Source organism: Ovis aries, chromosome 2 (assembly GCF_016772045.2).
Source record: "Ovis aries strain OAR_USU_Benz2616 breed Rambouillet chromosome 2, ARS-UI_Ramb_v3.0, whole genome shotgun sequence".
Lineage (NCBI taxonomy): Eukaryota > Metazoa > Chordata > Mammalia > Artiodactyla > Bovidae > Ovis > Ovis aries.
In genome coordinates, this window is record NC_056055.1 from 48,749,715 (window position 1) to 48,763,336 (window position 13,622).

The 13,622-nt window shown below is 39.7% G+C and overlaps 1 protein-coding gene across 2 annotated transcripts in view; it reads right to left on the reverse strand.

The window, feature by feature from the left end:
- TGFBR1 (transforming growth factor beta receptor 1) overlaps nucleotides 1–13,622 on the reverse strand; it is a 69,929-nt gene that overhangs the window by 42,371 nt on the left and 13,936 nt on the right. The gene's annotated exons all lie outside the window — the stretch shown is intronic.

Here is a 13,622-nt window from a genome sequence, read left to right on the forward strand (position 1 = left end):
AGCAAATTTGGAAAACTCAGCAGTGGCCACAGGTTAGTCTTCATTCCAATCCCAAAGAAAAGCAATGCCAAAGAATGTTCAAATTACCATACAATTGCACTCATTTCACATGCCAGCAAGATTATGCTCAAAACCCTTCAGGCTAGGACTTCAGCAGTACGTGAACTGAGAACTTCCAGATGTACAAGCTGGATTTAGAACAGGCAGATAAACCAGAGATCAAACTGCCAACAGACACTGGATCACAGAAAAAGCAAGGGAATTCCACTCCAAAATATCTACTGTTTCATTGACTATGCCAAAGCCTTTGATTGTGTGGATCACAACAAAGTGTGGAATATTCTTAATGAGATGGGAGTACCAGACCACATCACCTGCCTCCTGAGAAACCTGTATGCAAGACAAGCAGCAGCAGAACTGGACATGGAACAACAGACTGGTTCAAAATTGGGGAAGGAGCACATCAAGACTGTATATTGTCACCCTGCTTATTTAATTTATATGCAAAGTATACCATGTGAAATGCCAGACCAGATGAATCATAAGCTGGAATCAAGACTGCCAGGAGAACCATCAACCACCTCAAATATGCAGATGATACCACTTTAATGGCAGAAAGTGATGAGGAACTAAAGAGCCTCTTGATGAAGGTGAAAGAGGAGACTAAAAAGCTGGCTTAAAACTCACATTCAAAAAACGAAGATCATGGCACCTGGTCCTATCACTTGATGGCAAATAGATGGGGAAAATGTGGAAACAGTATCAGATTTCATTGTCTTGGGCTAAAAAATCAATGTGGATGGTGAATGCAGCCACAAAATTAAAAGACACTTGCTCCTTGGAAGAATAGCTATGACAAACCTAGACAGTGTATTAAAAAGCAGAGACACCACTTTGCTGAAAGAGGTCCATATAGTCAAAGCTATGGTTTTCCCAGCAGTCATGTATGGATGTGAGGGATGGACCACAAAGAAGACTGAGTGCCAAAGAATTGATGCTTTCAAACTCTGGTGCTGGAGAAGACTCTTGAGAGTCTCTTGGACAGCACGATCAAACCAGTCGATCCTAAAGGAAATCAACCCTGAATATTCACTGGAAGGGCTGGTGCTGAAGCTGAAGTTCCAGTACTTTGGCCACCTGATGAAAAGAGCTGACTGACTGGAAAAGACCCTGATGCTGGGAAAGATTGAGGGCAGAAGAAGAAAGGGATGACAGAATGAGATGGTTAGATGGCATCACTGCCTCAATGGACATGAGTTTGAGCAAACTCCAGGGGACAGTGAAAGACAGGGAAGCCTGGAGTGCTGCAATTTGGGGGTTCACAAAGAGTTGGACATGACTTAGTGACTGAACAACAGCAACAAAGATGATGATAACCATTCTGGATCATGAGTAACCACTCCTGGTGGCTCAGCAGTAAAGAATCCCCCTGCAGGAGACATAGGAAATGCAGGTTCAATCCCTGGGTTGTGAAGATCCCCTGGAGGAGGAAATGGCAACCCACTCCAGTATTCTTGCCAAGAAAATCCCATGGACAGAGGAGCCTGGTGGGCTACAGTCCTTAGAGCTGCAAACAGTCTAGACACAAGTAGGCAAACGAACACATATACATACATATCTACACAAGTACTGCCAGTCAGTTGGCTTTCACTGCTGCTTTTCAGCTGGGTGAAGATCTCTTTCAGGTCAGATGTCCTCAAGAAACACTGCGAGCCTGAGGTTTTTGTAACTGAAACAGTAATTGTAACTGAAAGAGTGAAAAGTACAGGGAACGTGAATCATCACGGTATATTTACTGTATTTTCAAAAGCCAACACCATATACACATTACAAGAATTACATGGGTCCTATCTTTGTAGTACAATCCGCAAAAGTTCATTAGCAGTAACTGTGGTTGTAATGACATTTTTTCCATTCTCACTTCCAGCATTGTTCTAGAGAGCCATTTAAAGATTTCAATGTTAACCTCGCCTGCAAGTGACTGTGACAGCTGACATCTCATTAAAACTGGCCTTTGAGGACTGCATGCTGGCAAGTGTTTGATGAGGTATGAGGTCTGATAAACCTGGACTTACAAAGCCATGAAGAAATTAACACATATCCCCCTTGCACAACATTACCTCTGAGAATCGGCACTTGCAAGCTTTTAGTATCACTGAACTTAAAATATATAGATACAAATTTAAAATGGAATCAGACCCAAGGCTATTTTTTCTACTGTGAAACCTAAGTATCATCTGTCACACTGAATAATTGTATTAATTTGAATTTTGTTGGTTTTGTAGCTCTCTTTATATTTAATTTGCAGACTTGGTTTATAGTTGTCAATGAGCCAAGAACAAAGATTTTATATCTACTTTCAGGCCTATACAACTTTCAACACTATGAAAAATACACTTGTATTTTTCTCTTAAAAGTATTGCAAATTTGAAGACAGTCTGTGCTAAAAAGGGGATTCTCTTATTAAAGAGTTTTTCAATAAGAAAATGTCTCTAGACAATGTTCAGTCGCTAAGTTGCCTCTGACTCTTCGCAACCCCAGTAAATTATCATCATCAACAGGAATAAGTATGTGTGGTTCTTCTCTCTACTGGTATCTGTATGTAAGTAACTCCAATCTTTCAGTAGTACAGCTTCCTGCTGACTTTTCTACTTGACAGCAAAGGGAAGAACTGAACTCCTTGCTGAGTGCCCTTCTGCTACCTTGGCCCTTTGCTTCTGGGCCCCAATCTCTATTAGCAGCCACAGCTCCCTCAATTATAAGATGCACATTTTCCCACACTTTTAACATCGTGTGAATCTACATACCATGTCACAATCAAGGTCAGAAAAACCCCACAAAATTCCAGTCTCTAGAAAGAAAGATAAGACATGACAGAGCTGTTACAACCTATGCCTGTGCAAGCCTGGCTATGCATGGAAGGTAATACTCAATTAATCATCACTTTAACTATCTGCACTGGTAGCTCTCCTGCAACTAAAATTTAACTTAAGCTTGATCCCTATTAAGATGTCTTCACAGAGATTTCTCTGTGATTCAGCACTGCAATGAAGTTACTGTGTTCACAGAAAACTGTCAGCCCCGTGCCAGGAATACAATTACTAGTAGTAGAATTTTTCAAATACTGCAGAATAAATTATACAATTATGAAGTTTGAAGATGTTGGTGAGATGTGAAGGACTGTTAGAAACCAAACATCTAGCTCTCAAGGGAAGCAGCAAGAGTAAAAAGAGCAGAACACATGAGGTTATCATTCTGATTATATTCCAGTATCGGATAAATTCCAAGTTGAGATTCTGGTTCTTAGTTCCTCCTATAAAGGAAATTTCCATGATTGCTTCATTTCATTGTATCCAGAGGTCACACATCAAGACAGTATTACTTCTACCTGATACCAGGGCTATCAATGGTTGATTCACAAGCCCTTATATCTGGCAATGAAGAGACTATGAATAGTATATGAAACTGGGCCTACTGATGAATTAAAATTCCTATGAGCCCTACTACGGGCTTCCCTGGTAGCGCTAGTGGTAAAGAACCCTGCATATTAGTGCAGAAGACAAGAGATGCAGGTTCGATCCCTGGGTCAGGAAGAGCCCTGGAGGGTATAGCGATCCACTCCATTATTCTTGCCTGGAGAATCCCATGGACAGAGGGGCCTGGAGGGCTACAGTCCATAGGGTCACAAAGAGTTGGATATGACTGAAGCAACTTAGCTCATAAGCCCTACTGATGAAATAAAAATTAGTACCAGGAACTTTGTCTTCCCAGCCCTTACACTTCTTTTTAGGCATAACCTTCAATACTCTGTCCCTTAACCTCACACCAGTCAGATTAGCCATCATCAAAAAAATCTACAAAATAAATGCTGGAGAGGATGTGGAGAAAATAGAACTCTCTTGTACAGTTGGTGGGAAGGTACACTGATACAGCCTCTATGGAGAACAGTATGGAGATTCCTTAAAAAACTAGGAATAAAACTACCATGTGTGAAAGTGTTAGACGCTCAGACACATCTGACTCTTTGCATCCCCATGAACTGTAGCCTGCCAGGCTCCTCTGTCCACGGAATTCTCCAGGCAAGAATACTAGAGTGAGTAGCCATTCCCTTCTCAGGGGGTCTTCCTGACCCAGGGATTTAACTAACCCAGCAATCCCACTATAGGCATACCCCCTGAGAAAACCATAATTGAAAAGACACACATGTACCCAAATGTTTACAGCAGCACTACTGACAAGAGCCAGGACATGAAAGCAACCTAGATGTCCATCAACAGATGAATGGATAAAGATGTGCTATATATACAATGGAATATTACTCAGCCATAAGAAAGAACAAATTTGAATCAGTTCTAATAAGGCGGATGAACCTAGAGCCTGTTACACAGAGTGAAGTCAGAAAGAAAAAAATAAATATCATATATTAAACGCATATATATGGAATCTAGAAAAATGGTACTGATGAACCTATTTGCAGGCAAGGAATGGAGACGCAGGAAGAGAATGGACTTGTGGACACAGCAGGGGAAGGAGCGAGTGGGACAAATGGAGAAAGTAGCACCAACACAGATACACTACCATGCATAAAGCAGACAGCTGGTGAGAAGCTGGTATGTAACTCAGGGAGCCAGCCAAGTGCTCTGTGATGACCTAGAGGGGTGCGATGGAGGCTCGAGAGAGAGAGATATATAATTATGGCTGATTTGTTTTTTGTTGTATGGCAGAAACCAACACAACCTTATAAAGCAATTTTCCTCCAGTTAAAAAATAAAAGAGAACATAAGAAAAAGTACTCTCTTCTTTTTCAATACTTGTTACCCTTTCATCTCCCATCCTCGCCCATCAAGAACTAGGCTAAAACATCTTGAAATTCACTAGTGATGCCCCTTTGCTGAATTTGTTCTTTTCTAATTATTTTAGGGCAGGAGACACACTGACAACCCTGTGTGTCTTGGCCACGTGACACTGCACACTCAGTCCTTCGCTGCAGCCCACGTCTATCTCCACACTCCTCTCCTCGCACTTGTGCTCTAGACTCCAAACTGCCTGCCAGGGCATATTCTGCTTGGCTTAGCTGTTAGTGCAAAGCCCACACATTCAAAACCAAACACAGCATTATTACTCCAAGTACAGTATCTGTGATAAAAAGGCACCTGGAAGGATTCAGAGGTTTGTTCCTTGCTAAGACAGAAGACAGATCACCCACTAAAACGGAAAAAGGGGATGAAGACTTCTGACCAGACGCTGGATTCCAATCTTTTCACCACTCTAGTTTTTCTAGTAATGACCATTCTTTCCATTACCCCATTATATCACGATTATTTTTACAGCACAGACTATTTCCAAATGTAACAAATACTCACCAACAGGTAGGTAAAGGAACAAACACACAATGCCCTTTATTCAGTCTGCTAAGCTAGACTAAAAGCAGAAGACCACACCATTGCTGGCAAAGGTGAAGGCAAAAGTTCAAAGTTAAATCCTTTCCAGTACTGATGTCAAGCCCTGTTACCATCTAGTCTACTGGTCCACTTGAGCTTCCCAGAGTAACCCACCTTCCTTTCTCTCCACACCCTTCTCAAGGAGGCCTATCTTCTCCTTTTCTCCCTCTTTCAAGTCTAGGAAACCACACAGGTTCTCTTCCTTTTAAAATATATGGCATATCTCTACAAAACAAGGCTAAAATCCTGTCTGCAACTCCCTCCAGCCTACTGCTAAGGGCTTTGTTCCTCAAGAGACTCAGGAGTTCTTAACTCCACGCCTTTTGGTTGCCCTACAGCTAACAGCACCATACGTTGTGAGAGTAAGTTCTCCTTCAGTATGGATAACATTTCACTCCCAAATGTTGGGCTTCAAAGCAAAAATCTGATTTATCCAAACACTTCTTCAGATAAATACCATTTACTTCTGCCACCTTTAAAGCACTTAAGAAGCATCATTTATATAATTCAACACATGAATGCGGGCACTTTGAAATTCTCAATCACTTGGTTTTCCACAATACTTCCATTTTCTAGTCGCCAAAGCTCCATGGAATTAGCTGATATAACGATAACTAGTATCAGAGGAAAAGCATGCTAAGAAAATGCTGCCTGAATGGCAAGATGAGATTTAATAGGGGTAATTACTACAAAGGCCTTCATTTAGGTTCAAAATAAACTGCACAAGTACAGGATAATTGCCTAGCAGATTTGGGGAATCTGTTTAAGAACAGATTTAAAGAGAATCAACAGCACTTACTGTTAACTGTAGCCATGGTGATGGGGGAGACAGAGGGAGATTTTGGGCACAAAATCCCACAAATGTCCAATATAACAAGTAATCATAAGCGTTACTTGACTATCAATCTGCCATGTAAATGAGTCAGAGAATCAAAGAATTAATTCAACAAAGTTTGATCTGAAAGATACCACAGATGTGAAGACAACCTCATTTTATAGATGTAGCAAGTGAGTCAATTTCTCTTACTCCAATACTAAATCAAATCATGAGATCAGGATGTGGTAAAAATTCTGTTTCATAAAGAATCACTTTATAACTGCAGCTCCTCCCTACAATGGACTTGGCTGCTCAAAAGGTTATGACTTCCCTGTCATTAGAGATAAGCAGAGGCTTAAAGACCAAGTCAGATTTTTTGAAGTAGGGATCCTCTGTACTAAATGAAAAGTTGGTCTAAAACTAGACCATTCTTTAAATAGTAAGATTCTATTACCTCACAAGTTATATCAAACATTAAATATCCATGTTTTCATTTCTTGACCTAGTTCAACTTAACATCTTCAGGGTACCAAGATTCTGGTACACAGGAGAGATCTAGTATGTGTTTCTTAAATAACATCCAAGGAGTATCTCTTTAGTACATGGACGGTTGCTACTAGCAGTGTGTGCTTGATTGCTCAGTGGTGACCAACTCTTTTGTGGCCCCATGGACTGTAGCCTGCCAGGCTCCTCCATCCACGGGATTTTCCTGGCAAGGATACTGGAGTGGGTTGCCATTTCCTCCTCCAGGGGATCTTCTGGACCCAAGGGGCCCTCAATAAAATGGCCACACAAGCAAATTTTCTTTTACCCCTTTCTACCTTACTACCATCATTTTTTTTTAAGTCCTTTTCCCATTTCTCAGTGCTCTCCTTTCAACTGTCCAAAATTCCCATGTAGATATCTCTTAGGTCCATTTGATGTAAATACCCATTGCCCAGAATAACTTCTTTCATCATATAAATGGAGGACGAGCTGGCTCTGTCAAAATTACAGATGAAGATACCCTCTGATTCACAAGGAATGTAGCCTATAGATAACTCATACATGTGTAAAGTGGCTTACATATACTTACCTAATAGGTAATGTCCTCATCAGTTCTACAAGACTATAATCTTTCCTATGCATCTATCAATAGAACTGGTAAAATCACCGGAAGATCATGCAGCCACACAAAGACTGACCCCAATGAGCATCAAGTAAAAATCCACAGTGCATAACACTGAATTTGATATAGTAACATTTGTGCTAAAAAAGGGAGAGAGGAAAATTCATACATATACTGGCTTGTAAATGTTACAAAGTATCTCCTTTCTTATTGTTGCTCAGTCCCTAAGTTTTATTTGACTCTGCAACCCATGGACTGCAGTGCACCAGGCTTCCCAGTCCTTCACTATCTCCCAGAGTTTGCTCAAACTCATGCTCATCGAGTCTGTGATGCCATCTAACCACCTCATCCTCTGTCACCCCCTTCTCCCTGGAAGGCTATAAAAGAAACAGGTAACGCTGACTTCCAAAGAAGGGAACTGGGTACCCAGAAGACTGGAGCAGGAGGAGACTTCTCATTATAAACCTATTTTTACTTTTTGAATTTTGGAAAATGAGTGTATTGTATCTATTCAAAGTTACCAAAAAATGTTTAATATGCCCCTCTGGACTCCATCCCCTTTCCCTATTTTGTCTCCAAAACTCCAACTCAGGATATTTAACCCTGAAGAATACAGTCACTTCATGTCAATTTCAAGACTGTTTTTTCTTGAAAATAATTTGCAAAGATATAGCAAGAGCCTTTAAAAGTCTGTATCTTTTAACTCATTAATTCTACTTCCCAGAATTTAGTCTAAGGAAACAACAGATGATAGCAAAGATATAAGCACATCGATGTCTGTTATAGCATTTGTTGAAAACAATCTATATGAGTGACAACAGGGTTAGCGGAATACTATATAGCCTTTCAGGCTGATAATTTATAGAAGTATGTTTAAGGACAGGGAAATAATCATCCTACTGAAGCTGCATACCATGTGATTATAATTTCAATCCTATCAAGCGATCTTATGTTTCACTTCAATGAGCTGAGGAGGGTATGTTAATATACAGAGCAGATGTGTACACTCTGCCTCACTCTAGCCCCTGGGAAAAAAGTGGACAAACTTGTATTTATGATGGTGAGTGATAAAAAAATAAATGAACTTATTTTCCCCAATCTAAACACACTTTTATAGTTTCTTACTGGATTTTATGTTGACTAATGGGTATTACAAGAATACAGTAGTTAATTTATGGAATTTAGAGACAAAAAAGCCCCAAGTTCGAATCCTATCTCTGCCAGTTAGCCTCTAAGTTGCTTAACTTTTGGAGCCTGTTTCCTAAATGCATGACAATAGCAGTCTCAGAAAGTTTGAGGGTTAAATGAGATAACAGAATATTTAGTATAGTGCCTACCACATAATAAAATGCTCAAAAAATTCACTTATACACTCACTTTTTAACACTACAACGTGTCAGTTCCTGTTCTAGATGCTGGACAGAGAATCAGAACAAACCTTTATATCGCTCTAGGAGGCAGCACTGGCACAATGTAAACATGCGCACACACAACACTAAGCATTCATGGCAGCTATTTCTCACTCCATTCACAGATATGCGTTCAGGTTTTCATCAATGTGACTGCCTGAGCAAAGTTATTTAGTCCAAGAACTTCACTCCCACACCATGTGAGAAGTACCTACACGGAACCATGTTTGCAGTTCCAACCCAAATTAACAAGTAAGCATGTATACTCATTTACATATAATACCCCTAATGATAAAGAACACAACTCATTAATCATAAAATGTTCATACTGGGAAGGCAATTGATAATTACCTGATACTAACCCTCTGGTGGCTCAGATGGTAAACAATCTGCCTGCAGTGCAGGAGACCGGGGTTCAATCCCTGGGTTGGGAAGATCCCCTAGAGAAGGGAATGGCTACCCACTCCAATATTCTTGTCTGACAAAGGAACCTACAATCCATGGGGTTGCAAGAATCAAACATGACTGAGTGACTGACACTTAATAGAGTGACAATAACTATTTTATAGATGAGGAAACAGGGGTGCCCTAAAGTTATAGCAATATAATCTAGATTTATTCTAAACACCACAAAAAGAAAAAGAAAAAAAAAGGGTTATCAGATAATCTAAAGTGGTCCTCCCCCAAGTAGGGCAAGACAAAGGATTCAACCCCTTCCACTTGGAAAGCAAGAGTAACTGTAGGAGACATGGTGGGTTGGTTGCATAGATACCAAGATATCATGATGAATGTCACTAAATAGAAGTGACAAGTCATTCTGGGCTAGGGGAATGAAGTATGCAACAACTGTGGTAAGAGAAGAGAGCGGTAACCATCCACCAGCTGCCTTTGAACTAAGGGCAGAGGAGAGTTACACCTGGGCCAGCAAATAGCAAAAGACCTACTGGAGCCATAGTTGAATATATGAGGCGAAGGTCTGTGCAGTTGCTAATTTCAGAAGCAGACAGTAAGGCCTGAACACACTTTACCGGAACAGAACACGGTGTGTCATCTGTGGAGGAAGAAAGAATGTGCCTCTAGGAGGACAGAGATGATTAGGATGAGACTCCTGCTCTCAAGGAGCTCATACGGTAATGTGAAGAACACGCACACAGCTGACAAAGGGTGATGCAAAGTGCTGAGGGAGCACAGAATAGGGAGACATCTCAAAGACAACATCTGAACCAAGGCGTATGCAAGGCTAAAGAAGTAAAGGAGGTCATATATAAAGATATTGTACATAGACTCAGGAATAAGAGAGTGACAGGCAGCTTAGGAAAATGTAAATAGATCACATCAACAAAAAAATGGATAAAACTCAATACCTGAACAGTCACTATACAAAACGGTATCACCTTTTCTTAAACCAGCAACAGATAACAAAAATTCTAAAACAAATCATTCACAAAGCACCCAAAGAAATCAAGTGTTTAGGAACAACATGTAAGACTGTCATAGTGAAAGCTTTAAAACATACGTATAGCCAGTAAACACATGAAAAGATGCTCAACATCACTAATTATTAGAGAAATGCAAATCAAAACTATAATGAGGTATCCCCTCAGGTCAGAATGGCCATCACCAAAAAAATCTACAACCAATAAATGCTGAAGAGGATGTGGAAAAAAGGGAAATGTCTTCCGTTGCTGGTAGGAATGTAAATTGATACAGCCACTATGGAGAAGAGTACAGAGATTCCTTAAGAAACTAGGAATAAAACTGCCATATGACCCGCAACCCCACTACTGGGCATATACCCTGAGAAAACCATAATTAAAAAGACACAGGTACCTCAATGTTCACAGCAGCACAATTTACAATAACCAGGATATGGAAGCAACCTAGATGTCCATCTACAAATGAGTGTATAAGGAAGTTATGGTACATATGCAGTGGAACATTACTCAACCACAAAAGGAACGAATCTGAATGAGTTGAGGTGAGGCACACTGACCTAGAGCCTATTATACACAGTGAAGCTGAGTCAGAAAAAAAAATTTTTTTGTATATTAATGCATATATATGGAGTCTAGGAAAAAATGGTAACGATGGACCTATTTTCTGGACTTGTGGACACAGCAGGTGAAGGAAAGTAGGACAAACTGAGTGAGTAGCATTGACATGTGTACACTACCTTGTGTAAAACCGAGAGCTAGTGAGAAGCTGCGTGTGGGCACAGACAGCTCAGCTCAGCATCCCGAAAACCTAGACGGGTGGGATGGGGGTGGCGGAGGGAGGCTCCAGAGGGAGGCGATTATGCACACTACCAGTGAGTCACACTGCTGTACAGAAGAAACCAACACAACATCGTAAGCCAACTATCCTCCAGTTAAATGTTTAAGATTACTTGATAGAAGTTATGAAAAATATAAAACAAAAATGTATGTATAAATGGAGGAACAGGTCAGTCTTCTCACTGGACAGTTCAACACTGTAAAATGTTAATATTCTTCAAAGTGATCTGTACATTTGACAAAATCAAATCAAAATGCTACAGTCTGGGGTGTGTGTATGTGTATGAACTGATAAGTTGATTCTAAAACTTACATGGAAAAACATCCCAAGAATGGCCAAAGCAATCCTGAAAACAATGCTTTTGGAAGACCTGCACTACTAGATATCAAGACCCATTACAACAGTATAATACGAAGACAATACGGTATTGGCACAATGGCAAACAGAACGATGAAACAGAACAGAGATTCCATAAACAAACTCTCACATATAACTCTGGCATACAACTACTTAATTTATAGTGAAGGTGATGACATAATGCACTAGGAAAAGGAAGGCATGACCTACAAATAGTGCTGGGTCAACTGGAGATACATATTTTTTCAATGAAAACAAAATCTCATACCAAAATCAACTGCCAACAGACTGCATCTCAATGTGAAAGGTAAAAGAAGAAGCCCTTTAGATGAAAATACACAGAAAAACATTTTTAAGACATTGAATCCAGAAATATACTCAAATAGGATTCAAAAAGCACTCACCTTAAAGAAAAAAAACTGAAGCTGGACTCCAATAAAATACATTACAGCTCAACAAAAAGACATCATAGACTCTGCCATGTTTCTATACTGCCTTTTTTCTTGTGAAAGTGAAAGAGTTAGTTGCTCAGTTGTGTCAGACCTTTTGCAACCCTGTGGACTGTAGCCCACCAGGATCCTCGGTCCATGAAATTCTACAGGCAAGAATAATGGAGTGTGTTGCCATTCCCTTCTCCAGGGGATCTTCCCGAACCAGGGATTGAACCTGGGTCTCCTGCATTGCAGGCAGATTCTTTACCACCTGAATCACCAGGAAAGCCATCAGGGAAGCCCAAATAAAAATTTTTCTTTTTTAGATTTCCCAAACATTTGTCTATTTTAATAACGTGTTTACAAAGAACTAATTTGGAGTTTTATGTATCAAATCTATTTTTCTTAATTTTTTTTCTAAATCCTTATTTTGTATTTACTTAGTCTCCAGATTGATTTTCAATCTTCTCACTTTCAAATTTTCCTTTGGGGATTCCTTTAGTGACACTTCCATTAGGTTTGATAAACTCTTGTTCATTTCTAAATGGTTTGTAATTTACAACTGCAACAACAGATACATGATTCACTTTGGGGTTTTTTTGGTTGTTAATTTTTAATTTGAGTTTTCTTTGTAGACTTCCAAATTATCAAATCATTGATTTCCTGGAAAACTGCATAATTATTTTACAAGATTATTAACGATTATGAAATTGGAATAATTATGTTATTAGTTATTCAAATACTGTTTTCTTAATCTACAAACAGTGAGTTTATCAATGTCTTTCTGTATTTTTAACAGTTCTGCTCTTATGTATTTGGACAATATTAGCACATAAAGATTCATGACATTTGAAAGATGGTACCTCTTTATCAAAATTAAATCTTTTTTCTTCCCTTTAATGCTTCTGTTCAGTTCAGTCGCTCAGTCATGTCTGACTCTTTGTGACCCAATGGACTGCAGCACACCAGGCTTCCCTGTCCATCACCAACCCCCAGAGCTTGCTCAAACTCCTGTCCATTAAGTTGGTAATGCCATCCAACCATCTCATCTTCTGTCATCCCCATCTTCTGCTGCCTTTAATCCTTTTCAGCATCAGGGTCTTCTCCAATGATTCAGTTCTTTGCATCAGGTGGCCAAAGTATTGAAGTTTCAGCTTCAAAATCAATCCTTCCAATGAATATTCAGGACTGATCTCCTTTAGGATGGACTGGTAGGATCTCCTTGCAGACCAAGGGAGTCTCAGGAATCTTCAACAGCACAGTTCAAAAGCATCAATTCTTCGGCACTCAGCTTTCTTTATAGTCCAACTCTCACATCCATACATGACCACTGGAAAAACCATAGCTTTGACTAGATGGACCTTTGTCAGCAAAGTAATGTTTCTGCTTTTTAATATGCTGTCTAGGTTGGTCATAATTTTTCTTCCAAGGAGCAAGCATCTTTTAATTTCATGGCTGCAGTCACCGTCTGCGGTGATTTTGGAGCCCAAAAAAATAAAGTCTCTCACTGTTTCCATTGTTTCCCCATCTATTTGCCATGAAGTGATGGGACCAGATGCCATGATCTTAGTTTTCTGAATGTTGAACTTTAAGCCAACTTTTTTACTCTCCTCTTTCACTTCATCAAGAGGCTCTTTAGTTCTTCACTTTCTGCCATAAGGGTGGTGTCATCTGTGTATCTTTTGCAGCTTAAATTTTGTCAGGTACTAATTTTACCATATCTACTTTTTTGTGTGTGTCATATTTGCCTTTTTCTATTTCATTATTTCAACCTTTGATGTCATT